The following is a 13344-nucleotide window of genomic DNA, read 5'->3' as shown; positions in this document are numbered from 1 at the left end:
GACTGCAGCTTTTCTCTTTTAAAGGAGAAAAACACAGATTTTCCTTCTTTAAAGGAGAAAACCACAGGAAACTGCAGGTTTCCCCTTGCAGGCTGTCAGTCTTCCAGCCTGTGAGGAGCTACTTGGCACTGGGGGGAATGAAGGAGAGCAATTGGAGGCCGGAGGCACCATGTGTGTGCGCATGCACATATGCATGTGGCCAGCAGCATGCAGGGCCAGGGGGCTGCAGGTTGGGAGTTAGGGGCATCAGCAAGGCTGCTCAGTGCCAAAAAGCAGCAAAGGGACAGCCACAGTTGGAGCCACATTCTGGTGAACATAAGAGGCAGGGGGAGCTCTGATTTTCCATGATTAAAAAAAAAAAAAAATTAAACACCAAAATATACAGGTATTTAGAATGTATTTATTATAATGATTCAGGCACTGGTAGGCTTCCAAATTGCTTTAAAATGGTAAACATATCAATAAAACTGTTAAACTGATACCTACATACATATAATGGTGTTTCATTTTGATTGGAGAAAATTGGGGGTTTTTAATCAGAGAATTTGGGATTTTTTTTGTAAATTGGAGCATTTTGGATTTTGTAACAAAAAATCAGGATCCCTGCTGATTAGAAGGGCAATGTTTGTACATGCCAATCCCAGGACATTTCTGTTCCAGGATAAACACAGGCACAACTTATCCAGGGACAACTGCAATGTCTGTTCCTAGCCTAAAAATACTTTTTTTTTTAATGTATAACAGGTCAAAGGGACACACACAGCAGTCCAACAAACTTGAAAAGGGGTGGGTGACCCCAAAACATTTGAGAACCATTGTTATGAACAAAACCAGGCAGGAAACATCTCTATTCATAACTGAATTGAGAATCTGGTACAGAATGTTTTTTTTAATTATATTTTTTACTTATCCTCTATAGAGCATCATGCTAACATGCCAAAAATTCACATTATAAAGAGTGGTTCTTGACCACAGATCAAACTAGTTTTTATTCACTGTGTGCATTGAACATGTTACCAGTCTGACTTGTGGCTTCTAGCTGCAGGCAGGTCCTAAGGGTGGCGTCTGAGAAGCTTTGTCCAAATGGAATTTCTAGGAGACATTGTGATCATAGAGAGCAGGAGCAGCCTACACAGGTGACTGGGACTAAGATTAGGCAAAGAGAATGAGTGGGACAAAGACATGGGTCTGGTCTAGTCCTGGGTGTGGCAAAAGTAGGGTGTGATGGGGCAGGATGCTTCAAGTTTGGGTGAAATGGGCAGAAAACTCTGCACCCACTGGGCACGTCTACACCTGTGCTTTAATGTGCATAATGCACGTTAAAGTGTTACAAGAAAACCATGCTCTTTAGCCAATGTGTATTAAAATAGGCTAATGCGCATTTTTCTAATACTTCACAATGGAGGTACTAGATTTAATGCACATTACCTAAAATGCATTAATGAACTTCTAGACGTGCCCACTATGGCATGCTTCCCTCAGGAGCCTGGAATGGTACCCAAGATTTCTGAATCTCAGCATTCCGACACTGTGAACCAATGCTGGAAAGACCCACTCGCCTGGCTCAGCATCAGCCTTTGGGATGGGGTTCCATGGCAGAAGAAGTCATATGAGAGGATTCCATGATTTTAGGAAGTTTGAAAACAGAAGTTGATAGAAGTTTCTTCTTCTCCTTGTCTCTCTATACCACATAGAAGATTATAACCTTTCATTACGATCAGTTACTTTTGTTAGCTCAAATGGCCAACATCTGCATGCTGGACCTAAAGGTTGAAAACCTGTTGATGGACCTGTATGTATGCCAGTATGATGTCAACGTTTTGGATTTTCATATTTCTCCAGTCTGCCTTTCTTAAAACTACGTAAAATAAACACACAGAAAAAATGACATGGAAAGCACATTAGTAACGTTTTGATGTTGAGCACTCATATGGAGCAATTCCTGACTCTTCTGGTACAAGTGATATGATTACATACTGTTTTCCAGGAGATCCCTGCCTTCTACAGGGCACAGGATGGGCCCACTCTGAGGATGAATTAGGCTTGTGTAGTAAAGAAGGCTTTTGTCTGTTAGAGTCTTGCCTCATTTGATTCAGGGGTGGGAAGAGGCATGACAAACGAGGAAGGACATTTCAGGAGGATGAAGAAGGCTGTCATTATTAAGAAGGGTGAGTTGGATTCTATCCTGGCCTCTCCCAGAGAGTGTTTGTTTTATACTATGCAAATCACTTAACCAACCTTTTTACAGGTGGCCACTCTGTGTTTCCCATTTTTGGGAGCTGAGCCTCGTGTCTGATTTGCAGAATAGCTGAGTATTCACAACTACAACTAGAGTCAATGGAATAGGGGGGTGCTTGAAAATATAAAATATGTATATTAAGTGCTCTGAAAAATCAAATCCTGGGTGCATCGAACTGGGCACTCTAAATCAGTGGATATGTTAACATCAGTCTCTGTGCCTCACAGTTTCCATTTGTAAAATGGGGTTAACACCACCTTGCTTCATAGCATGTTATGTAGATGGACTTACTTATTAATGTAAAGGGCTCAGATATGGTGGTGATAAGTAGCATAGAAAAACTTGCATGGAAATTAATCTTTTCTCTCTAAAGTCCGGTTCAAATAAAAAACAGTAAATAAGGTATGAGACCATGCATTGAATAACAATAGGAAAGCAGAGCACTGAATAGTTGCTCACCAACAGAACACCATCCATTCTGCTCACTGGATGTCGCAGGAGATGCATGGAAAATAGGATGCAATTATGTAGTTAAAGAAATTGTCATCATGCAAACAGACAGAGGGCTGAATTAAGGAGAGCTTGATTTTGCAAGCAGAGTGTTTTGGGTTTTTTCAAATGTAGTTTCATGTGTATAATTTAATTTAAATTGCTGAGACTTGCTGATGACAACAAAGCCTATTGGTGACATGCATCACCAAATACTAGTTTCCTTTCTGCTGACTGTTGAACTACCAAGTGTGCTTCCCCCTGAGTCATCATTCTGCAGTAGACTAAGTCTCTAATGCTTCCATTTTTTCACTGGGCTGAGGTCCACAGATCCATTACACATTGTTTCTCAGCCCATGGGCCACAACCCAAAAGAAGATTGCAAGAATATATAAAAGGGTTGTGGACAAACTTTAAAAATGGGTTCTCCCATGTGTGGGGCGGGGGGTGGGTGTGTTGGGATATGAGGGTGGAGAGGAGGCAAGCAGCTTTGTGCAGGTAGGAACTCTGCCAGACTGCAAGGGAAAAGCCATGGTTCCCCATGTTTTTTTCTTTAGAATCCATTTGTAGCCTGGGTATATCCGGGGGGTGTGCCCTGCCCTCTGATGACAGTGCTGATGGTCAGGAAGGGTGCTGAGGAAGGGGTCAGCTACTAAAGTGGCTTTCCTCCCCTCCCTATAGAGCTATGCTGAAACCAAGTACTTAACTATGTACAATTTATTACAAGAATAAATACAGACACTTAATATAAAACATAGAATATTTACAAGGCTTAGCATATAATACTATATATAATATTCCACAATTCACATATAATACCAAATATGAACCAAATAACTTACAACTTATATAACACAATTAACACATAGGGATATTAACCTATATAATCCAAGCAAATTAACAATAATATTTCTTTAAACCTTCACAAATAACAATACCAATATACACATTGAGGCATTAAAACACATAAACCATATAAAACCCCTTAAAGAATACCACCTAGCTATATAGCCCTTAACACAACAACAACATCAAAATTGGGGGTGCACTCAGCACCTCCCTGAGGGGTTTCCCTGAAGCCCCTCCCCTTTAGGGCCCTGGGATGTGGACACACCCCTCCTGCAATGGAGGGTGGAGGTGGCAGACCCTCCTCATTCATGTCAGCCTCCTCTGTGGGGCCCACTTCCCCAGTAACTCACGCTTCCTCTCTGGAGAAGTCAAGGCTCGTCCCCTGGTGGCCAATCCCACAAGAACCTCTCCCCAGCGGCGCCTTTGGCTCTCCTTGATGGCCGGGCACCCTGCACTAGGCACCCAGGGCTCTCTCTCTTGCGGGAGCCAAGCCCGTGCAGGCTCCGACTCCCTGGTCTCACACCGGGGGTTCTCCCCTTTCCTGGGTCCGGCTCTGGGCACTGGGGCTCTTTTAGTTAAAGGTGGAGCCACACTGCGGGGTTCCAGTCACTCAGCTTAGGGCCGGGGCTAATGTGAGCAGCCACGAGGTGCTTCCAAGGCAGTTCTCTGTGCACCGACCCGTACATTGGGTGAGGCCCTAGCAGCCATGAGCTGCTCCCAGGGCTATCTGTGTGCTGATCTGCATGCCATGTGGGGCCCAAGCAGCCGCAAGCTGCTCCCAGGGCCAGCTCTCCATGTGCCGATCTGCACACCAACTGCCCAGCTGCTTGCCGGGTTCGCAGGCTCAAGCCGCCTTGAGCAGCTCCTAGAGCCTGATTCCTGTGTGCCAGTTCACACACCACTGAAGCTCAAGCAGGGTCCCAAGGATGGCCATCTCTGGAGCTTGTCTCTCCTCACTGTCCCTTGTCGTCTCCGCCCAGCATGCCTAGCACGCTCCCTTTTATACTCTTCAGGGGCTTCACACCCGAAGTTCTCCAGACCTGGCTGGTGCAGTTCCAGTTCAGGTCCAGCTGCTCTTTTCCCCCTCCTTTTGGAAAAGGGTGAGGCATTGCTTCCTTTGTGCTGCCCCCGGATTGGTGGCCGGGCTGCACCAATCAAACAGCAGACCCTTGAGCCTGGGACTCAACCCAAGCCCTGGAAAGGTAAGCCTGCTACACATTTCTAAAGTTTGTTGATCCATTTTTAAAGTTTTGCAATCCTTTCATATATTCTTGTGACCCACTTTTTGGGTTGTGACCAACAGTTTGAGAAACACTACTTTACAGAAAGCCAAGTCCAGGCAAGCACTGGCTTACCCCTCCCCTTTAGCATGAAAAATTCTTTGGGCATGAAAACTCTTGGCAAAGCATGAAAACATCAGGCCAACCTAAATAAATAGATAAATGTGATCAGTTGTTTGTAAGGTGAGTGTGACAGGGCCCCTTCAGTCCCCATTACAGGGAAGAAGGGGACAGGGAGGAACCAGGGAGACTGGTGTCCACACCCCTAGAAGCAGTATAAGGGGAGGGCCCTAGTAGCAAGGCAGGCAGAAGGGCTTTGGCTGTGGAAAAGGCAGGAGCTCATGCTGCAGCAAGCTTCAAGAAGAGATCCAGAAGGACTGGGGTAAGTGTGCAGGAAATAGGGGGAGACCTGATAAGCCCCAAAGAAGGTCAGCTGGGTGTTGGGCCTATTCACAAGGACTGAGAAATATGATTAGCCTGGGGGAGAAGAACCCAGAAGACTTACCAGAATAAGTAATGATCAAACCTAAGCAGTGAAGGATCAGAGGGACCAGCAAAAGCCTCAAGCCCTGTCAAACTAGACATTCCTTCTGTCTAGCTACTTGCTCACTGAGTAAAATGAATACATGACAGGCAAGATTAACATGTACACCTATGGGGAAGGGCTGGCGAGGGTGCAGCAGGAAATGCCAACAGCAGCACTCTGGAAAGTAGGGGAAGTTGTGAACTGCTAGGGTGAGTACCAGCACCTCATTTCAAAAGCAGTGCTAGTAAGGTTGATCAGTATTGCAAGTATGATCCCTCTGTACCTAACAGACTCAGGCCAAAGACTTCTTGTGGCAAGTGGTTGGGGAAGACAGATCTGTTTTATGTAGTTATCTGGGATTTGGTTCCTGAGATCAGATGTCTGGAAAAGGGGAACTGATTTTCCCTAGTGTTACAGTGAAGCTTTATGGAAAGCTGAGGCTCTTTGGAGTCATCAGAAAATCTGATTTATAGTTCTGGCTCCTGCCAGACACTACAGAAATTATATATGTCAAGCAATAAATTGAAGCTGTCTGGGAAGTACAACAGGAGCAAATAACCTCTTTGCAAATGGTAGCTGGAGCCTAAGCAATGTGATGCAAAGTCAGTAGCTGTTCTTAATTGCTTCAGAGCTATCCTAGTCATGGCAAGATTATCATTATCACTTGTTCAGCATATTGGTTCAGGACCTTTGGAGTCATAGGGGAGATATAGGACCAGCAACATGATCTTGTGGCAAATACACCAAGTCCAGATCTGGATGTCCTTTTGGCAGAGCACAGTTGACTTAGCTTCCATCTGTTCATAAAAAAATCATAGCTACGGTTCTGATTGACCTGTCTTGGAAGGTCTGTACTATTTCTTGGGAGAAGCAGATCTAGCCCTGGATGGGGGAAAGTGAAAGGGCGTAGTCACTGGCTTGTGCTTGTGGATATTCTAGAGCTCCCAATGGGCCCAAATGGAGAGGTACATGGACTGGTGGACACTGAGCAGGATTCTGGGGGACTTTTTAAATGAAACCCAGGCATTTTCCTACCGAGAGAGAAGTCCTTAAAGTTCCACTTGGATTCTCATTTAAAGGAAGAAGAGTGGGGAGGAGATGAGCTCATACTGCCCACAGATAGGCTAAAAAGAAATACATCTCCAAAGGGGACTACGTCCCCTTTTGGATATGAGTGTCCTGTAGCATTCCCCTTACTCTGATGGAGGATGGAGTACCTCCTATTCCTCTTGTCTCAGTGATGGGTGGTAGCCAGTGCTACCTTTCCCGTATCTAGCCAAGCCTATAGCTCAGTTACACAGAACAGTATGTATTCTACTAGGAGGAGGTCAGTGGAAGAAGAAGCTAAGTTCACTGGTTTAGTTGGTACAAGAGACTGATCTCTCTCTTTTTCTTTTATCCTGCAATGACTGCAGAGATGAGCCTTTGGAAAAGATGGGGGAGAACAGCAGCTGGCAGTGATATAAACATTCCAGGCTGAATTTAAAATAGGCAGGTATACAAACCTGCTAGAAATGAGAAAATCAAGCCCCACTAACATCCTTCTCCCATACTCCCTCTGGAAGGGGTGAGAGAGACATGATATCAAGATTCCATCCTACTCAGACCAGCTACTGGAGAGAAGATCAAGCTGGAGAGAAGTTGACCAGCTACTGGAGAGAAGTTGTTTCCTGTCTTGGCTCTATTCCTGGAAATGGAAATGGAGATGAGGCTGGTTAGTGAGTTCGGAGCCCACATGAATTGCAGGGTCCCAAAGATGATGGGTCTCAAGGTTTATGTTCTTTATTTGTTCTTGAGAATAGCTCTGGAGGCAGTTATGGAGAGACTCTCCAATCACAGTGTATTGTCTTTGACTGATTTGGGCTGTGTATTAATAACTCAACTGTGGGCTGTTTGGTCTGAGGTTTGGTGACAGGAGATAATTCTCACCACTAAGACGAAGAGCAAGCCTCCCACAGCACTAACAAAGCCTTGTTCCAGAACTAAATATGATGGCATCAGTGTTGATGATACTGTAGGCACCCAAGCGATTGCCTTCTCCTTGATGGGTATGGGAAGGGATACCACTTTGAAATCAAGCATTTTATCAAAGGACCGACTTGAATCAAAACTCTGGAAATGAAAGCAAGCAAAAACAAGGGACTTTAGCTGAAAGTCGCATCTGGATTGAGTTCAACCAAGATATAGATCCAAATGCCTCTGAACTTCGGAGAAATTTGCCTCTGATGCTAACCTTTCCATCTCTCATCCCAGTGTCTGGACATATCATTTTTTGCCCTCCATCAAACGGTTAAAAAAGACTGGTAGGCTTTTTTGTGATTCCAGTTTTCTATTTCTAATCAATAAATGAAGCCAGGAGCTAGATAATAGCAGATATGAGCAAATGTGATTTTTAAGACTGCTCTTTAAGGGAAAACTAGTTTCTACTCTAAGTCCTATTGCTGGTTTAGAAATATGGTTCCATGTCATCCTGAGCCCTGAAACTGATGGTTAGAGCCCTGCTTTTTCCGTTTGGTATTGTCTTCCTGTTTACATTGGGATGTCAGATACAGAACTAATAAATAAGGTTGAAACATCCATAATGTCCAGTTACAGCCAAGATCAGACGTGATATAAACCAGTGTTTCTCAATCTTCTAAGTAGCAAGTACCCCCTATCATCTGAAAATGTTAATAAATACCCCAACACTCAATTTTCCAGGGGATTTTATATTTACAGACTAATGTGTGCCATATGTTGGAACAGGGGAACAAGCGCTGTGTATATAAGGCCGTGATATGACAGATGTCTGATCTGGTGTGGGTAGGGTTACCATCTATTACACCAGGGGTGCACAACTCAAGTATATACCTGGGCTAGAGGTGATGTTGGCCAAAGCTGGGAGGGCTGAACCCAGTGTTGCGCAAAGTGTGGCACATCAGATTATTACTGGAGAATTTAAAGTACTGCACAGTGTGCGGCACACCAAATTTTTTACCATAGTCTTGAGAGGAGGAAAGGACAAGAGAGAGAGGAAAAGAGGACGAGAGAGAGTGTATTGGGGTACCCGTGTACCTCCTGCCTGTGTCTCACGTACCCCCAGGGGTATGTGTGCCACAGGTTGAGAAACTATGATATAAACAGCTTCCATTCTGCTTGCATCACTGGAGTCGCATCCATACTTGCTTTGTTTGTCCCATACTATAGGATTGCATGTAACCCTATTTCTGTGTAGAGCGTAGCCACTAGAAAAGGAGGAACCATCTCATTTACATACTCACTTACATAAATTTCCTGTCCCTCTTTTGTAATTTCTGCCTAATGGACCCAGGCTGTCTCTGAGAGACTCTGTGGAAATTTACAGGGAAGAACTAGATCACACATCCGTGAAAATGCAGGAAAGAAAAGCTACCAAATCCAATAGAAACTGACTGACTTCCTGCTTTGTTCTTACCGATTCATGCTGTTTCTGTTTCATATTCTTACGTTGCTGAGTAACACTGTCCTTTGCAAACAAAAACAACTATGGAGCTGAATGTGTATAGAATATAATGAGAAGGACACTTTTAGTCAGTATATAGTGGCTTCCCAGATGATTGCAAGGCAAAGCAAGTCCTTTGCCTTGGTAGAAGCCTATTTCTGTTCCTCAGAGACACTTCTTTAGCAGAATTTTTTGGAAAGCTTTGTTCCCACATCTTTTTTTAAAAAGGTACAAAAAGCATGAGAGTAATCTACAGCAGTGATTCAAAGTGGTACAGTCTGTGGTGATATTGTAGCATTTTGAGCTATTACCATAAAATATAAAGTAGAATTGTGTTGACTCATCATTTCGGATTGCTTCTTGATGACACTGGCCAGGGACACAGCGAGTCTATTGCTGAGAGAAAAGAAAAATGAGCCAAATTCTGTTCTGTTAAATTGATTTAAGTTCAGGGTTACTGTACTGTGGCAGAGAGGATTCTGTTCCAATAATTTTAATAAAAGTTTTGCTCTCCATTCATTTTCTATCCAGATTGCTATCTTGGTCAAGTCACAGGATGGGAGAGATGCAACTCAGGAGAAGAACTTAATAACATGCAAGCAGAAGCACTGACATGTGATAAGGTCACCAGTCATATAGGAAGGGCTACATTCCCATTCAGTTTTAGGGATATAAACCCACTGGAAACTATGAAGATTGCAGGACTATAATAGAGAGCAGAATTTTGTCCCACTGGTGAAATGACAGAGCATCTTTCCTGTAGGAAAAATGCTTAGTCACAAAGCTGGAGATCAATAGACTTGGCTTCAGTTCCCAGTTGGCAGTGCTTGGCTAAAACTTGCATTGCATGATACAAACTAATGGAGGTACGTCTGTTTCAAAATCCCAAAGCTGATATATTCAGTAAAATGAAAAACTGTCAGTGGTAATCTTTTAGCACGCAGATGGCTATGCACATATATACTTGGGAGGATTCTCATTGGTCTGGAATCTTACTTGATATCAACAGGGGTCTTGTAGTCTTAATTTGCTACCCCTAACTAGGCCTGATGAGCTATAACTAATGAATAAATAGGAAGAATGACTAAGAATTAGCTCTCTAATTTATCTTCCTTTGGTTTTCACACTACCTCTGAGCCTGACAAGCTCTAAAGGCTTTGCTGCTGCATTTCAGTTTGACAATCAACACTATATTTTATTAAAAGTTTAGGTGTCATAATTTTGTTTCTTTGTTTTGTGCTCAGCTGTAGTATCAAAACTGGGTGAGATAATCAATGTGCCTCCTTGCTCTCTGGTAATCTGAGTAGGATTTTTCACAGGGGTGCAGATCAGAAGAAACTGGGGACTGCCCTGTCAGGTTAGTGTGTGGGGAGAAATAAATGAATTGTAAGGGTATAAACACTAATGGGATTAGGGTTGTTCTCCATTATCATGAACAGGTGGTACGCTGGATGCTCTAGCAGGTTCATTCTGCATTTCTACACTGGATCTTCAAAGTGGATCCAGATAATGGGAGAAGTACTGCTTTCATAGCAGGACAATTTAAAGTGATGGCTTTTACTGGTGTAGCACATCTGCCATATTTGGGAGCCAGTCTTACATAGCTTGCCTATCTTTGCCTGCTTGTTATACCTGGATGGTATCATGGGGCACATCTACATCAGACACTAAAAGTGCAGTAGACTAATTCTGCTCACTAACACGGCAGGGTATAGATAACAGCTAACCTGTGATGTGGTGGCTAGAGTACTGTGTTGAGAAGTCAGAGAGACCACATGGGTTACATGGGTTGATAGTAAGTTGATGTTCACCATCACTAATATTTTTTTTTAAATGAAATGCATTTGCAAAACAACATGGTTGTTCATTGTCCACCTCACTTAGCAATGAAAAAGGAAACTCATTAATTTAAAATAAAGAATAAATCAACATGGCTGATAGGAAACTTTGTAACAAATGGGATGAGGGGTTTTTACATTTTTTTTTAAAATAAAAAAACACACCATTGATTCAAAATATGGATGTAAGAGCTGGAACAGGAAGCAGAAGTAAGTTGAGCATGATTGGGGTAGTTAAGTATCTATGAGCAAAATCAGCCAGTTCAATCCAAAAGTCAAATACAAAGTCTATTGAAATCAGTGGAAAGAATCTTTGACATTACTGGGACTGTGTATGTTGCACAATTGCAGAATCAGAAACTTGCATTATGATGGCGCTTTATATTATCTATTTAGAGTTGAATACTTGATGTTTAATAGCTAACTAGTATGTGAAGACTGTAATTGATCTAATTCATAATTTTAGTAATGCTAATCTCTTTGTACAGATGCTTATGCTTTAATTTTTAACCTTGTCAATTTGTTTAAGAAAAAAACAAGTGAAAGGATGACGTACAACAAATGGCATTTCCAGTATATTGATGCCTCAATATTGAAAGGAAAACTAATTTAAGTTTTTTGCATCAAATAGTTTCTCCTTGATTATACATATTTTTGAATTATATTTAATTGACAAGTATGTCTTGCTGGGTAGTACAGCTGGTTGTTGGAAACTTCAAAATTATGACTATCAGTAACATGCAGTATAAAATTTGACTGATTTAAGAGGTGAGTTGATTCATGGTATGGAAATCGTCACTAAATTGCAAGCGAAATCAAAGATACTGTTAACTGATAGATTTAAAACAGAAAACCAAGGGAGCTGCTTGGAATAAAAATGAGAAATTACAGTAAAAAATGAGAGGGAAAATTAGGGAAATTCACAGAAAATATTGATGACATCTGAGAAAAGTCAGAATTCTTTTTTGTATACTTCTGTAGTACATTGTATTTGTGTCCAATCGTGGTTCATCTGCTGTTCACCTAAATCAGGTTGCTATTTTGTGACCATCTAAAAGTGAAAAAAGTCCATAGCATTATTTGTAAAAATTCCAACACACAGAGAAAATGTTGAACTCTTATTTAACAACTGTAATTAGTGCTGTGCTTTAATCAGATTTGAGACTATTATCACCTCCCACTGGGCTAGTCCAACAAATGACTTCACTCTTCCTGAAAGCTGCCAAGTTCCTCTTGGAGCCTGATCCCACTGCTTTAAGTGCACCTTGTTGCAGACCCAGAAAGCAGATTTCTGAGTAGGAAGCTAAGATACGATTTTGGATCAGTCCCAGGCTGAAGGGCTGCTTTGCAGAGGGAGTAGGTTATATAACAGCTCTCCTCTAACTCCCTGGTCCTTTCTCTTCCTCTTGCTAACACCTAGAGATGGGAATGCTCAAAGCAAGGCTGAGGGGACAGAACTGGAGAGAGAGGAAGGTAGAGAAAGAGCTTGGCCAAGAGGAATAAAACTGAGTAAGTGCAGACTGGGGAGAGAGAACTGTTGAAAATAAAAATTATAAGGGAACTTGGTAGTAGAATAGGCCCCTCATGTCTTGCAAGTGAATTGTCTCCTCCTGCACTGCACCCAAGGAACAAAGCATGGGGATAGGAGGAAGACAAATAACAACAAGGAGGGGAAGAATGGGGAGATAATAATGAAGACAGAGCTCTCGCTCTCTAAGTAGATGTAGGGAGAAATGGGAAATAACAGCAATATTCTCGAAGTGAAAAGAGAATGAGAGAAAGGAATTATTTTCTGTTAAAAAATTTTTGAAGGGAACAGTTAGGAAATGTAATTGAGGGAAACAAATGCCAAAGAGCAGAGAATCCGGAAGGAAAAGGGAAAGGTAGGAGGACTGAAGGAAAGGGAAGCCGACCAAACTGCAGCAGCCTAAGCTGCCTTTCAGGAAGTTTTGCTTTCTTCACTGTTTAATCTGTGATTTAAAAAGGGGCTGGCTGGTGCAGTATGGTGTTTTGTTTTGTTTTGTTTTTAAAGGATAGAGAAGTTTCCCAGCTTGGGGCTTGGGAGGGGTTATCTTTCCTTCCCTAGAGCCTGTGTATTTGGCTGCTATTTTTAACAGGCCATTTTGTTGTGGGAGGTTGCCAGGTGCCCTGTGAACTCACTGTTGATTTATCAACAAAGGCGTATACCTCAGGAAATATGCAGCAGCAGAAACAACCAAAGTGACACAGCATCATTGCATGATGGTGCTGAGTCAGTCCCCCAAGAGCGTTTTTTAGGGATCTGATGTAAAAACCTTCAGGGATCTGATGCAGAAATCTTGAAACAACTGTCATTACAATCTCCCAGCTGTACATGTTAGAGAAGAGTGGTGCATAAGGTGACTTATATGATACATGGCTGAAATGGATGGTAGCACATTCCAGGTACAGAGCAACCTTTTTCTGTTTGCGTGTGAACTTAAGCCAATGGAATTAGGAAAAAATCTAGAACCTGCTCTGAACTCTTTGACACTGGTGTTGCTCCAGTTAGGTCAAAGTGAATTATTTCTGAATTATTCTGATGTCAACAAGAGTAGAATTTGGCCTCAGGTATTTTTAAAGTACATCTTTTTCTGAAAGAAAATTCATATGGACATATACCTAGTTGGCATAAATTAACGTGG

Source organism: Alligator mississippiensis, chromosome 1 (assembly GCF_030867095.1).
Source record: "Alligator mississippiensis isolate rAllMis1 chromosome 1, rAllMis1, whole genome shotgun sequence".
Taxonomy (NCBI): Eukaryota; Metazoa; Chordata; order Crocodylia; family Alligatoridae; genus Alligator; species Alligator mississippiensis.
The sequence above is the reverse complement of the archived record's forward strand: the minus strand, read 5'-3'. Positions refer to the sequence as shown.